Consider the following 14,336-nt stretch of genomic DNA (forward strand, 5'->3'; position numbering starts at 1 on the left):
AATTAATCTACTTACATTTGTTTTAATTATTGTTGTTTTAGGACTGACATACCATTTCATTTCAGGTACCACTTTCTTTTTCTTTTTATGTGTTTTATTTCTTTGTATTGAAATGATTGATTTTTCTTCCATTGATTTAAAAGATATTCATTCTATTTTTGGTCTCATAGTGATTGCCCTTTATGCCATTATGGAGTAGAGACAAACCTTCCTGCTGTGGCTTGAGAATGCCTGTCCATAGAATCCAAAAGCACAACAAATAGTTCTTTTTTTTGTCTTTTTTTTTTTTTTTTTTTTTTTTTTGCTATTTCTTGGGCCACTCCCACGGCATATGGAGGTTCCCAGGCTAGGGGTCGAATCAGAGCTGTAGCCACCTGCCTACGCCAGAGCCACAGCAACGCTGGATCCGAGCCGCGTCTGCAATCTACATCACAGCTCACGGCAACGCCGGATTGTTAACCCACTGAGCAAGGGCATGGACCGAAGCCGCAACCTCATGGTTCCTAGTCGGATTCGCTAACCACTGCGCCACGACGGGAACTCCCAAATAGTTCTTTTAAGCTACTAAAATTGGGGGTAATTTATGAGGCCACAATATGTAGAAGAGATTCTGGTTCCTGGAAATGGGGTGCTGCATAACAAAAGCCTAAAAATGTTGTTCTGGGATCAGTTGGCAAACAGGAGTTGAAAAGGCCTTATAAAGACTGTTAGAGGATATTTGGGGGTCCTTGAGGAAGGCTTAAAGGAAAGTGGGGACCAGGTCATGGGAAGCTGGAGGAAGAGGGTGGAAAGGTTAGCAACACTGTCACCTATGGAAACACGCAAATAGAAAATATAACAAATGAATTGGTAGCTAATGCGATTTCCAGGCAGACTGTCGAAGTTATACACTAACTTCTTCTTGCTACTTATAATACAATGTGAGTGGAGATAGATAAACTTAAATTTTTTGCTACACATAAAAGAGGTAGGACTTTCTGGATTTTTTTTTTTTTTAAATAGTTTCTTCTTAGCCAAGGATATAACCTTTTGAGAAGTGCCTCTTTCAGTAAAATTGAACAGAAGTGCTTGTTGCTGTCAGATTGTCTTTTTCTTAGTGATTGGGAGGCAGGCTAGTTAGATGTGTACATGTTGCAAAATAGCTTCTCTAAGTTTGTGACCTTTCCACTGCCTTTTATAGATTCTTTTGACGAAGTTCACAATGGCATCTCATCCTTCTATTTATTCTTCCATAGTTGGTGCGCCTTGTGTCCTGCTTATGAAATCCTTGCCAACCTCACTGTTGTGAAATACATTTTCTCACGAAGATTTTATCGCTTTAGTTTTCACATTTCGCTCAGCAATCTCTCCGGATTTGATTTTTGAGTATGATGGGAAGTAGGGGTCAAATTTATCTTTTTCCGTATGTACGTTGATACCATTTAGTGACAACAGGAGTGTGCTCTTTAAAAACGTTGGGGTCAAAACCCGCCTCTCCAAAACCAAATAGTTCAGCTCTTGGAGGAGATTAAAGAGGCATGACATCTGTAATGGAGTGATTTCGGAGGAGGAGGTGGCCTCTGATTCTTGGAAGCCTTCAGCAACAAGCTCCTCCCAGGATCTGGAGTGGGCCCGAAAGAGCAGCAAAATCATTATCCATGACTGACTCAATGCAGTGCCGAGATCCTCAGGGGGAGGAAGCCTGTGCTAGGAGGGACATTGCTGGGACAAATGACAAAACTGGAGTATGGTTAGTATAGCCAAGAAAAGTATTGTACCAGTGCCAAGTTACCTGAAGTTAATAGCTTTACTGAAAACATAATATCCCTAATTCTTAGGAAATATAAATGGTAGTATTTAAGGGTAAAGGGTCATGAGGTACAAAGTTTACTCGCGAGTGAGTCTTTAACACACACACACACACACACACACACACACACACGTAGTACATATACACACGTGGGGTTGCTGTGAAGACTAGACAGAACCATGAACCTAGCATAGCAAAGGGCATGTGGTAAGGCCTCATTCAAGAGAATTGTTGCTAGAATTGTCATTTCATCTGCCCACCAAGTGCTGGATTCTGCTTAGACAGTGAACGGAAAATCTTTTATTTAATCATCAACCCCTTAGGCCCTTAAGATAGAAAAAGAGTTTAAAAAATAGAAGAACACTTTTCAGCAGCCCTGTTGAGTCAGACGCCTATTGCTTTACCCTGTATTCTCCGAACCTCTGGTCTGTGCCACCAGGCCCTGCCTAGTGGCCTCCAGAGTGTGCTCCCTGCCTACCAGGAGGCCCACTTCAGTTTTTCCCTCTGCACAGGTCACTGCTGCATCCAGGTCTCATTTGGGAAGGATGTAGCCATCTTTCAGGGTTCACCCCAAATCCAGGGAGGAGCTTCTGGCTGAAGCCCCCTAAGAATGTCCATCTCCTCCTCAGAAATCACCCCATTACAGATGCGTCGCCTTGGGTTCCTCTTTCCAAATTCTGCCAACCACAGACGCTGTAACCAGGGTGCTTGCTTGGGGCCTCCTGACTTCTCTAGCTGTGTGTATGAGTGTGATCTGGAATTCCATCTCCAGGAAGACAGGGCCCTTGCCTGCTGTGGGAGAGGTCACATCAAGGCAGAGTTCAGTGATCAGACTCGCCAGGGAGGAAGCTTGATTGGCCTTTGCTCAGCCCTGGCCAGCTGTTTCCCCAAGGGATCATGAACCATGTTGGCAAAAAAGGATGCCAACTTGTACTTGTGGCCAGTGTGGGGGTGGGATGGATAGGTTGGGCTAAATCTTGGGCTTCAGAGGCTGGACCTGAGCTGGTCCTTGCTGGTCCTAAGGCCTGCAGCTGTTGTGGGCCAAGGAAACTGCCTGGCTCCCTCTTCTGCTGCCTTGCTGGGGGCCACCTGTCCCATCTGCAGGTTCAGCCTTTGGGCAGTTCTTGGTCCAAGCAGGACTCTAACCCCCCTGCCCTCCCCCTAGCTCCTGGATAGGTAGGAACAGAGCCCAGACCTGCTCTTACTTCGTAGATAAGGTTCTGTGTTGGCTGTGTCACCCCTTTTATCTCTTTTCTCACTTCCCTGCTACTCCTTGCTCTGCTGGTATCACAGCTGCATGTAAAGTACTGGGCACAGGGTTCAGCACTTAGTGAGGATAGAAGCTGGCATTTATTAAACTGTCACTGGGCACCAGCTCTGGTGTTTCATGGATATTGGGCTTTTTGCTCCTCAGAAGAACTACTGAGTATATATTATTACTATTTAGGATAGTAAAGCAAACAAGAGCCTGGACTCTGGGTTCAAATCCAGACCTTAGCTGTGTGGTATCGATCTTGGAGAGACAGCAGTGAGTCATGGCTTGAAGCGAGGTCTTAATTCCCTGCTCAGGAATGGAACCTGGGCAGCCTGGAGGAAAACCAGGGTCCTAGCCTCTAGACCAGCTAGAGGCTAAAAGCAGCACTGCCCTGATCCTTGGCCCCTGTCGAAAGCAAGAGTGTTTCAAGGAGGCAAAATACTGTAAAAACAGGTACAAAGTTTATTGTTAGAGACACAGGACAACCTGTGAAGAGCACACAGACAAGCAGTCTGTTTATCTAAGGCAGAAGCAAAGCACTAATACACACCCAAAGGAGCACTGGTGTGAGCGTCCGCGAATGAGGAGCTCTCCAGAGAGGTGATTTAAATCACTTACTTAGGATGGTTCTTCCGGGTCTTTGTCTTCCTTTGGCCAGTTATCTTGTTTTATTTCTCGCACTTGACAAGACCTAGGGCTCTCCCTGATATGCGTGCCCGAGGCCAAGATGGATTCCAGAGCAAAGGATTATGGGACGGTATCAGGACTTATTATGGCCTGGTGCCCCTTCCCTTTCTGACCCAGAGGGGTGTCTCTGCATATGTGGAGTTGGGGGTCTCCCTGACCCTGAGGATTGGAAGTATGTGACCTCTTTTTTTAGGGCTGCACCCTTGGCATATGGCAGTTCACAGGCTAGGGGTTGAATCAGAGCTACAGTGACTGGCCTATGCCATAGCCACAGCAATGCCAGATCCAAGCCACATCCACGACCTACACTGCCATTTGGGGCAATGCTGGATCCTTAACCCATGGAGCAAGGCCAGGGATGGAACCTGCATCCTCATGGATACTAGTTGGGTTCTTACCCCACTGAGCTGCAGTGGGAACTCCTATATAAGCTTTTGCTTAAGCAGGGCTTAGCCTCTCTCTGCCCCTGCCATTACCACTGTTTAAAGTGTCCACAGAAGACAGATTCCAGTTATTTACATTATGCCTGTTGTTATTTCTGTCTTGACGTATGACCAGGGGGCTGGTTGGAAATATCTATCCTGGAGCCAACCTATCTCTTGCCAGGATCAGCCCAGTTACTAAGCTCTCTTTTTTTTCTGTCTTTTTGCCTTTTCTAGGGCCGCTCATGTGGCATATGGAGGTTCCCAGGCTAGGGGTCTAATCAGAGCTATGGCCTCTGGCCTACGCCAGAGCCATAGCAACTCAGGATCTGAGCCGCATCTGCAACCTACACCACAGCTCATGGCAATGCCCGATCCTTAACCCACTGAGCAAGGCCAGGGATCGAACCCGAAACCTCATGGTTCCTAGTCGGATTCATTAACCACTGAGCAATGATGGAAACTCCAGGCAAGTTAGTTACTAAGCTCTCTATGGCTCAGCAAAGAAATGGAGATCCTAGTATCTACAGTCTCTCTAGGTTGTTGTGAAGACTGCATATGCAGAAAGAGCATAGAATAATGCCTGATATATTCTAGGTGCTATATGAATGCTCATACAAGCATACTTCACTTTCCTGTGCTTTGCTTTATTGCACTCTGTAGATATTGTGAGTTTTACAAATGGAAGGATGGTGGCAACCCTGCATCCTGCAAGTCTATCAGTATCATTTTTCTAACATTTGATCGCTCCATGTCTCTGTGTCATATTTTGGTAATTCTTGCAATATTTCAAGTTTTTTCATTATTATTGTTTTGTTATGGTGATTTGTAGTCAGTGATCTTTGGCATTACTGTTGCAAAAAGATTGCCACTTGATCAGTTGATGTTTAGTATTTTTTAGCAATAATGTATTTTTTAACTAAGATATATATATATATATATATATATGGATATACTATTATTATACACTTAATGGGCTACAGTATAGTGTAAACATAGCCTTTATATGCCTTAGGAAACCAACAAGAATTGTGTGACTTGCTTTATTGCAATATTTGCCTCATTGCAGTGGTCTGGAACTGAACCCCTCACTATCTCTGAGGTCTGCTAGTATTACTGTTCTCATTTGGCAGACTGGGAAACTGTAGCAAAGAGAGGTTAGAATGATACCTAGTCCAAGCTCATATTACTTACCATGGGACAGGCCAATACATTGAGAGACAAAGTGTTGGGGCAAGGAATAGCGACTTTATTCCAAAGCAAACAGACCGAGAAAATGATCCCTAAGAACCATCTTCTGGGCATTAGAACTGAGGCTTCTTTTGTACTAAAAGGGGAGGGGGTAAGGCTGGTTGTTGCAGACTTCTTTTTTTTTTAATTTTTTTTTATTTTCCCACTGTACAGCAAGGGGGTCAGGTTATCCTTACATGTATACATTACAATTACATTTTTTCCCCCACCCTTTCTTCTGTTGCAACATGAGTATCTAGACAAAGTTCTCAATGCTATTCGGCAGGATCTCCTTGTAAATCTATTCTAAGTTGTGTCTGATAAGCCCAAGCTCCCTATCCCTCCCACTCCCTCCCCCTCCCATCAGGCAGCCACAAGTCTCTTCTCCAAGTCCATGATTTTCTTTTCTGAGGAGATGTTCCTTTGTGCTGGATATTAGCTTCCAGTTATAAGTGATATCATATGGTATTTGTCTTTGTCTTTCTGGCTCATTTCACTCAGGATGAGATTCTCTAGTTCCATCCATGTTGCTGCAAATGGCATTATGTCATCCTTTTTTATGGCTGAGTAGTATTCCATTGTGTATATATACCACATCTTCCGAATCCAATCATTTGTCGATGGACATTTGGGTTGTTTCCATGTCCTGGCTATTGTGAATAGGGATGCAATGAACATGCGGGTGCACGTGTCTCTTTTAAGTAGAGTTTTGTCCGGATAGATGCCCAAGAGTGGGATTGCGGGGTCATATGGAAGTTCTATGTACAGATTTCTAAGGTATCTCCAAACTGTTCTCCATAGTGGCTGTACCAGTTTAAATTCCCCCAACAGTGCAGGAGGGTTCCCTTTTCTCCACAGCCCCTCCAGCACTTGTTATTTGTGGATTTATTAATGATGGCCATTCTGTTGCAGACTTCTTATTGCCTGCCAGACCCCAGAGGGGATGTATCATCCTTCCTTTTTGCGGCTGTCCATGCAGGTCTAGTCACAGATGTTGGTGTAAACTTCCAATGAGACAATTGTTATTTTCTGTAAAAGTGTTACACCTTTAAAGGTCAAGCCTGGTAGGCAGAGCCTTGAGAATAGGTTGTCAGGTATATTTCAGGCTTTAGGCAACATTCTTCTACAAAAGCGCAGAGTCAGCATGACTAAGCATAAGCCACAGACCCCCTCAAAGGTGAGAGCTAAAGGAATAGATCCAATATGGAAACAGGTTTGTTCTCTGTTGCAAGAAGACTTAATGAGCGGACCACTAAGTAGAAGAATCAGAATTGGAACCTCTGTACCTTAGCTAAAGCCCATATCACAGAGTCCCACTGACCTTGCTTATTCTTCCCTGGCCTCCGCCCACATCAAAGCAGACCTTATGGGTTCACTTGTCTTCATCCAGAGGAATTCCACAGGGCAGTTCTGGGGTGGGACGAGGGTGTTGGGTCAGGGAGTGACAGTGATGTGGGTTCTCCTGTTGGTCCAGGTGTGGCGTATGAATTCACAGGTAGACAGTAGCCTGGAAAAGTCTGAGAAACATGGGATAGGCAAGGTGCACAAGTACCCTCAGGAGAAGCAATCAGGGGTTGGGGGCTAAGTCCCAGCTCTGCCTCTTGCTCTGTCACCAACTTGTTCTGTCACCTTGGGCAAGTCACTGGACTTTCTCTGAGGCTCAGCTTCCTAACTTCCTGCCTTCTCTGAGGCCGGAAGAGGCAGGAGAGAGAATCAAGATACCAAGAGAGAAACTGTCACAGGCCTCATGTCTGTCAGGTCTGTCTCCATCTCTCCAGCTGGTTGCTGATTGTCTGATTGTGGCAAATCCCTTATGCTCTGCAAACCTCAATTTTCATTTCTTAAATTCATGGGTTCATTAAATGAGGGAAAATATCATGCTCACCTAAGAGCATTATCATGGAGATGAGTAGAAATAATTGATGTGATGTGTTTAATACACCACGGTTGCTGAGTTTCTTTTGTCAATGAAAAATTAATCAAAAATCAATGTGAGAAAGAAATGGAAAATTTTATTTGTGCCAACCTGGGGTGATAACCCCAGGAGATAGTCTTTCAGGAACCAGCGAGGACTGTTTCACCTGTTAGTAGTCAAGGCACAGTTATATACGTAATATAAGTCAAAGGGTTTTACATCAGAGTAACATACTGATTTTGCATCAAAGTAACGTAAGGCCAGTACTGGAGTTGCCTTGCTGGTGCCTGGAGGAAACTGCTTTTTTTTTTTTTTTTTTTTTTTGGTGAGTAGGCAGTCCTGTGTTTTTTATGTGGATCCAGTTAATGTGTGATACAGATGCACAAAGCACAGAAAAAGGAAACTCAAATGGGCAGAGAGAGTTTTATGTTGGAATTTTTTCTTCTCCTGCCTTAACATCATTTTATTTCATCACCTTTTTACTGTTCCTCTTGCCGGTTTGGGTGTCAGTGTTATGCTGGCCTCATTTAACAAGTTGGGGGGTATAGTCTGTTATTTTAAAACCTGGGAAAGTGTGTAAGCCTGACATCATTTTTTTCCCCCATGAATGTTTGGTAGAAGGTGCCAGAGAAATCATTGGAGTTTGGAATTATCTTTGGGAGAAATTTTTTATTTATGGGTTTAATCTCTTTCAAAGAGAGCTATTTAGATTTTCCATTTCTTTGAGTTATTTTTTTAAGAAGAAAATGTGCCCATTTAATCTAGCTTTAAAAATTTATGTATATAAAAATTTCATAACTTTCTCCTATTACCCTTCAGCATGTTACAGATCCATAGCAATGGCCCAGTGTTCATTTCTTTTTCTTTTTTAAATTGAACTATAGTTGATTTACATTAGCCATAGTATAAAGTGCACAACATAGTGATTCAATATTTTTATAGATTATACTCCATTTAAAATTATTATAAAATTCAGCTATATTCCCTGTGCTGTACAACATATCCTTGTAGCCTATTAATTTTATACACTGTCTTTTGTACCTCTTAATCCCCTACCCCTATCTTGCCACTTCACCTTCCCTCTTGGGGCTGGTAACCACTAGTTTGTTTTTTGTATCTGTCAGTGTGCCTCTGTTTTGTTACATTAATTCATTGGTTTAATTTTTTAGATTCCAAGAATGCGTGATGGCATAAAGTGTTTGTCTTTCTCTGTTTCGCTTATTTCATTAAACAGAATACCTTGCAGGCTCATCTACGTTGTTGCAAATGGCAGAATTTCATTCTTTTTTTAAAATTACTGCATACTATTTCTCTCTAATATATCTAATCTATATATAGAGATGTAGATATAGCGATATAGATAGATATATAAATCACACATCTCCTTTATCCATTTATCTGTTGATAGACACTTAGGTTGCTTCCATATCTTGGCTATTGTAAGTAATGCTGTTATGAACACTGGGGGATGTGAATCTTTTTGAATTAGTGTTTTCATTTTTTTCAGATATACACCCAGGAGTCCGATTGCTAGATGATATGGTAGTTTTATTTTTAGTTTTTTAAGGACTCTCCATACTGTTTTCCATGGCTGCTGCACCAATTTACATTCCCACCAACCATATAAGAAGGTTCCCTTTTCTCCACATCCTTGCCAATATTTGCTGTTTCAGATTTTTTCATGATAGCCATTCTGACAGGTGTGAGGTGATAACTCATTGTGGCTTTGATTTACATTCTTCTGCTGATTAATGATGTTGAGCATGTCTTCATATGCCTGTTGGCCATCTGTATATCTTCTTTGGAAAAAGAAGTCTATTCAAGTCTTCTGCCCATTTTAAATTGAGTTGTTTTCTTTGTTGACATTGAGGTGTATGAGTTATTTATATATTTTTGATATTAATCCTTTATCAGTCATATCATTTGCAAATGTTTTTTCTCATCAGTAAATTGTCTTTTGTTTGTAAATGGTTTTATTTGCTTTGCAAAAGCTTTTAAGTTTAAGTGGGTCCCATTTGTTTATTTTTTGCTTCTCTTTCCTTTGCCTTAGAAGACAGATTCAAAAAAAGCATTGCTATAATTTATGTCAAAGAGTGTTCTATGTTTTCCTTTAAGAATTTTATGGTTTCTAGTCTTACATTTAGGTCTTTAATCCATTTTGAGTTTATTTGTATGTTTTCTGTGAGAAAATGTTCCAATTTCATTCTTTTACACACAGCTGTTCAGTTTTCTCAACACCACATATCAAAGAGACTGTATTTTCTCATTATATATTCTTGCTTCATTTGCCATAGGTTAATTGACCATTGGGGGGTGGAATTTTTTTCTAGGCTCTCTATTCTGTTCCATTGATCTATGTGTCTTTCTGTGTCAGTACCATACTGTTTTGATGACCGTAGCTTTGTAGTACAGTCTGAGTCAGGGAGTGTGATATCTCCAGGCTTGCTCTTTTTTCCCAAGATTGCTTTGGCTATTCAGTGTCCCCATTTTTTGTTTCTGTCCTTGGTTATTTTGTGCTTCTTTTCTGTTTTTCTAGATCAGTCTCTCCAAGGGGCTATTATTGTTATTATATATTCAAAGAACAGACATTTGGTTTTCTTGATCTATCTTATGTGTGCTTTCTAGTTCATAATTTCTCGTGTGTTTATTATTTCTTTTCTTCCACAGTTTTGTTTTATTTGTGTTTCCTTTTCTAACTTCTTGAGATAATGATTATTTCATAGATTTTTTACTTTATATGCTAATATTTGCATTTAAATGGTAAAATTTCCTCCTACACGAAATATTAGATGTATCTTCCAATAAAAAAAGCATTTTTTTTCATTGTTTTCCAGTTGTTTTTATTTTTTATTTTTATTTATTTATTTATTTATTTATTTATTTATTTATTTAAGGTTTTTATTTTTATTATAGTTGACTTACATTGTTCTGTCAATTTCTGCTGTACAGCAAAACAGCTTTATCGAGACATAATTTACATAGCACTAAACTCATCCATTGTCAATATATAATTTGATAATTTTTTGGAAATTTATAGAGTTGTACCAACAACACCCCAATCCAATTTCGGAGCTTTGTTTTTCTTTTTATGGTCACACCTGTAGCATATGGGAGTTCCCAGGCTAGAGGCTGAATTGGAGCTGCAGCTGCTTGCCTACACCACAGCCACACCACACTACCAGATCTGAGCTTCATCTGTGACCTACCCTGCAGCTTGTGGCAATGCTGGCTCCTTAACCCACAGCAAGGCCAGGGATCAAACCTGAATCCTCATGGATGCTAGTTGGGCTCTTAACCTACAGAGCCACAACAGGAACTTCTAATTTTGGAACAAAAGTATCCCATGAACTTTTTTGTAGTCAGTTCCTACTTAGCCCTAGGTAGTCATTAACCTGTGTTATGGCCCTCTGCATTATTCATGTGCTTTTTGTGGATAATTCATATAGGCAGTGGAATCGTATAATATGTAGTCATTTAGGTCTGCTTTTTCCACTTAACATTACCTTTTAGGTTTATCCATATTGTAGTATGTATTAGTGAATCACCCCTTTTAAAAAAAACTAGTATTCTACTGTAGAGACATACAACATTTTCTTTATCCACTCATCAGTTGATGGTTATTTGGATTGTTTCCAGTTTGCTGGAATTCTGGCTGTTATTCATAAAAGCATTGATATGCAGATCTGTTTTTGTAAGACTTAGATTTTCATTTCTCTTTGGTAGATTCCTGGGAGTGCCATTGCTGGGTCACATGATAAGTTTATATTTGCTTTTTAAGAAAGTGCCAAATTGGGGAGTTCCCTTCATGGCTCAATGGTTGACGAATCTGACTAGGAACCATGAGGTTGTGGGTTCAATCCCTGGCCTTCCTCAGTGGGTTGAGGATTCGGCGTTGCCATGAGCTATGGTGTAGGTTGCAGACATGGCTCAGATCCCATATTGCTGTGGCTGTGGTGTAGGCCTGCAGCAATAGCTCTGATTAGACCCCTAGCCTGGGAACCTCCATATGCCTTGGGAGCAGCCCTAGAAAAGGCAAAAAGACAAAAAAAAAAAAAAAAAAAAAAAGAAGAAGAAGAAAGTGCCGAAATGTTTTATGAATTGGCAGCACCATTGTGCTATCCCATCAATGTTGTGTGAGAATTCCAACTTCCCCATTCTTTGCCAACACTTAGTATTGTCTGAATTTTTATTATAAGCATCTTGTCTATTAATGAGATATAGTTGTATCTCATTGTGGTTCTAATTTGTATTTTTCTAATGACTAAATATAGCACATTTTAATACGCTTATTGGCCCCTGTGTCCTGGGACCCAGGCAATCTGGATGGCAGGTCATGCTCATTTGGAGACAGGAGAATAAATAATTTTTTTCAAGTAATTATGTGTATGCTAGAGGAGGAAATGATCTATCTTTATCTCTTTTATCTCTATGTATGTATGTATGTATGTATGTATGTATCTATCTATCTATCTATCTCTCATCTATTTATCTCATCCATCCATCCATCCATTCATCTATCTAAAGATGGAAGAAATAAGAGCCTGTTTGCATCCTGGGAGAAAAAGTCTAATAGATAAAGAAGACTTGTGATTGAGGAGACAGAGGGCAGGGTTGCTGGTTATGTCTTTGAAGGCGTGAGATAAAATACAACCAATGTGTAGGTGGAGGAGTGGCCTCAGTTAGGCCAGGTGCTCCATTGTAACAGGAGAGGCATGAGCAGAGCTGCAGGTGGATGGGAAGATGATTGCCTATACTTTGCCAATGAAAGGAGGTGAGGTCCCCAGCCGAGGGTGATTTGAGGCAGGAGGTATCTGAGGTTAGCTGAAAGGTGAAGGTATGAAGTATTTGCTCAAGACAGTGGGAACATGAAAGGGCTCAAGTGTAGAGTGATTGCTGCCCAGGTTCAAGGGCTCTCTTGAAGTTCAGTGATCATGAATTTAAAATGGGACTAGTCTGAATTCCTGTTGTGGCTCAGCAGGTTAAGAACCCAATTTCGTGTCCTTGAGGATGTGGGTTGGATCCCCAGCCTTGCTCAGTGGTTTAAGGATCTGGCAGTGCCACAAGCTGCAGGGTAGGTTGCAGATGCAGCTTGGATCCGGTATTGCCAAGGCTGTGGTGTAGGCTAGCAGCTGGATCCCTAGCCTGGGAACTTCCATATGCTGCAGGCGTGGCTGTACAAATAAAAATAAAATAAGACTAGTTAGTGTGTTGTATGTTTTTCTTTAGTTACCTCCAGCAGTTCGAGTGCAGGCATGGAATGGAGGGAGAAATGGAGAGTTTTGCCAAGGAGCTATGGTAAAGGCAGAGGAGGGCAAAGGAGCTGAGGGTACAACTGACCAGAGACTTTAATCTGGACAAGAGGAAGCGAGGACCTGAGGGAAGAGAGCGAGGTGGAAGCTAGTAGGATCAATGGATGGTGCGTCTGTGGGGGTTGAAGGATGGTTGGAGTTGGTTGTCAAAGGGAAGGAGCTGGAAAGAAAAGAAGCTGTGGGCAGAGTGGAATACTCGATGTTGTGGCGGGGTGGCTGCGATGACAGTGTCCACGGAATGACCCTGGGAACAAAGTTCCCACGGATTCCTGTCAACTTGCAGCTGTTCTTTGGCACCAGTCAGATGTTAGGCTACACCCTCCTCCCTCTCAGTGATGCAGACTCTGTCAGTACGGGGCTCCTTGCCGATTCAGTTTGGAATTCTATCTGACACACACTCCCAGGAAGAACATGTATCCCATTTGTAGCAAAACGCCAGGAGTGGCTGCAGTCTGGCACTGCTGCTATTCAGGCCTCCACCAGCAGCTCTTTGAAGATGGGACTGTCTCCTCCATGTCTGCATCCTTTCTGCTTGGGACCATGCTGTGCACACATCCGGCACACCATGGATGCTTTCTCAGGTAATGCCTAGGATAGGAAGTCAGGTGGAGACTTGTGAAGCGCCCAGGCCCTGCTCTGCAAGACTATTTTGCAGGGGGATTCCCTCAGGCAGAGTTTCATGGACAGGATGTAGGGAGCATTTTTGCTGGAGTATCCTCGGCAGAGCATGACCGAGGCTTCCAAACACGAAATAATGCTGTGGAGCCTTTCTTATCCAAGGCACCCTGAGATGTCCCTGCTTTCCTTCTCAGCCACCTGTAGGTGCCCCAACCCCCAACTGGCACCTTGTCAACCTCTGGGCCTGTTGGATGCGAGCAGGCCGTGATGACTGGACGGTCCTACCCTCTTTTATGTCACACCCACTCCACATTCAGTAGATTTCCCAGCCTGCCTGGTGACACCCAAACACCTTTATACCAGGTTGTCACCTGCTGCTTTATTGAGCTGAACACAGCTCTGTTACAGTCCAGGTGGTAAGAAAAGTGGAAGCAGAGGGAAACCAGCAGAATGAGATGGGCTGGGACCTGGGACCTGAGACCTGGGCTCCTTGGCTACAGGGGCTTGCACGTGGACAAATGTCTCCCCCAGCAATGAGCTACAAAGAAAATATAAGGCGATAAAAATAACTGTGTGTGCAAGCAGCTGCAGCAAATCATGGACAAGATTTAAAAAAATAAAAATCTAAAAAAACCCCAAAGACCGCTTCTGAAGAGCCGAGAGCAAAAACAGATTGTGGGGAGCAGAAGTGGGGTACTACGCACGCTCCCTGCACAGAACACCACCGAAGGGGTGGGTAAACCCCCTAAGCACCACTCTGGCCCCGCCCCTGGACTTGCCCCCTACCCTCACCCCATATAAGAAACCAGCTTGACCCCCTGGGGAATGAACAAGCCAAGGAATTTGTTGCTTGTTTTCATTCCCCCCTGTTGCAGCCAGGACCCCAGTAAAGCCTTGCCTGAATTTCCTGTCTGGCCTCTTATCAATTTCTGTTTATTAAGGAGGCCAAGACACTTGGATGTAACAAGAGGATATGAAGCTAGTGGAAGGTCACGACAGTGACTTGGGTCTATAAGTCCCTCCAAGAAGGTTGACACTGGGGCAATGCGTTTGCTTTATAACTGTGCAAATGTTTTGGATCATGATTTGCATATCTCTAATAATTTGCGAT

Source organism: Sus scrofa, chromosome 7 (genome assembly GCF_000003025.6).
Source record: "Sus scrofa isolate TJ Tabasco breed Duroc chromosome 7, Sscrofa11.1, whole genome shotgun sequence".
In the NCBI taxonomy this organism is placed as follows: domain Eukaryota; kingdom Metazoa; phylum Chordata; class Mammalia; order Artiodactyla; family Suidae; genus Sus; species Sus scrofa.